The sequence below is a fragment of the Merops nubicus genome, unplaced genomic scaffold, assembly GCF_000691845.1.
Source record: "Merops nubicus isolate BGI_N331 unplaced genomic scaffold, ASM69184v1 scaffold42512, whole genome shotgun sequence".
Taxonomy (NCBI): domain Eukaryota; kingdom Metazoa; phylum Chordata; class Aves; order Coraciiformes; family Meropidae; genus Merops; species Merops nubicus.
The window spans coordinates 245-1,321 of record NW_008595077.1 but is presented as its reverse complement, the minus strand read 5'-3'; positions in this window follow the sequence as shown (position 1 = coordinate 1,321).

Here is a 1,077-nt window from a genome sequence, read left to right as displayed (position 1 = left end):
AGGAATGCCTAGCTGGAGAGAGTGTTCACAGGGATGTACCTGTCCTCAGGGCCAGATCTTCCGTCCCTCTTGCCAGCCAGTATAAAGACAAGGTAGGAGAGGCTGGGGCATCATTCCTCACTCCTGGTAATGCCTGCAGCAATCCCACAAGGAGTAAGTAAAGCCTGAGCCTGCAGCTGCAAAGAGGAAGGTTTAAAAAAAGCAGAGAAGAGCGCTTGTTATTTCATACACCAAATCTCTTGGCTGCCTGAGGAGACACAACCTTGCAAAGATGCTATGTCATTATTTTGTTTTTTATACATATGAGTGCACAAAGAATAATGTACCAACAGGTCACTGCAGGTAGCTTCCAGGACTGGAGTGAGCCCCTGTAGACTGCAAAGCTGTGGTCATTTCTGAACTGAAGCCTGCACTGGAGGCAAGTAGCACACAAATCTGAAATACAACATCAAGGCATTGATGTGGATGGTACGGAGCAAGTATAGAGAAAGAAGTGAACACTTGTGAAGGATATGGAATAGCTGCTGTTTGTGTGAGCACACAAAGTGGACTTTCAGCTAGTCATACAGCCATTAAATAGTTCAGGTTGGAAGGGACTTCAGCAGGGTATTGGGTCCATCATCTTGTTTAGATTCATTGTTGAACTCCAATAAACTCAGGGTCGTCGGTCTTGAAAACTTACATGTTTTCAAGATGTGGTGCTTTGTTTTGTTTTGTTTTATTTTCTGTTGGGGGCATTTGGGTTTGGTTTTGTTGGGGTTTCTTTATCAAGTTAGTCTATGCTAAAAGAAGGTATCTCCTACCTGTGTTTCTTCTTACTAATGCGATATATAGCATGCCTCCATAGGAGAGCTTTCTACTAGATGGTCCTTTAGGCGTGGGAGGGGGGTCGGGGGCTGCACTGGCCTGTACCGTGGTGCCCCAGACTCACAGCAGGTATCAGCTCACGCTTTACCAAGCCTGGGTCACCTCTCCCAGCTCCAAGGCCAGCATCCCTGTTTTGGCGTCGGAGAAACCTGGGCTCCTTCCCCTGTGAGAACGAGGGAATCCTGCCAGGCCCAGGCAGGGTTCGAGGGG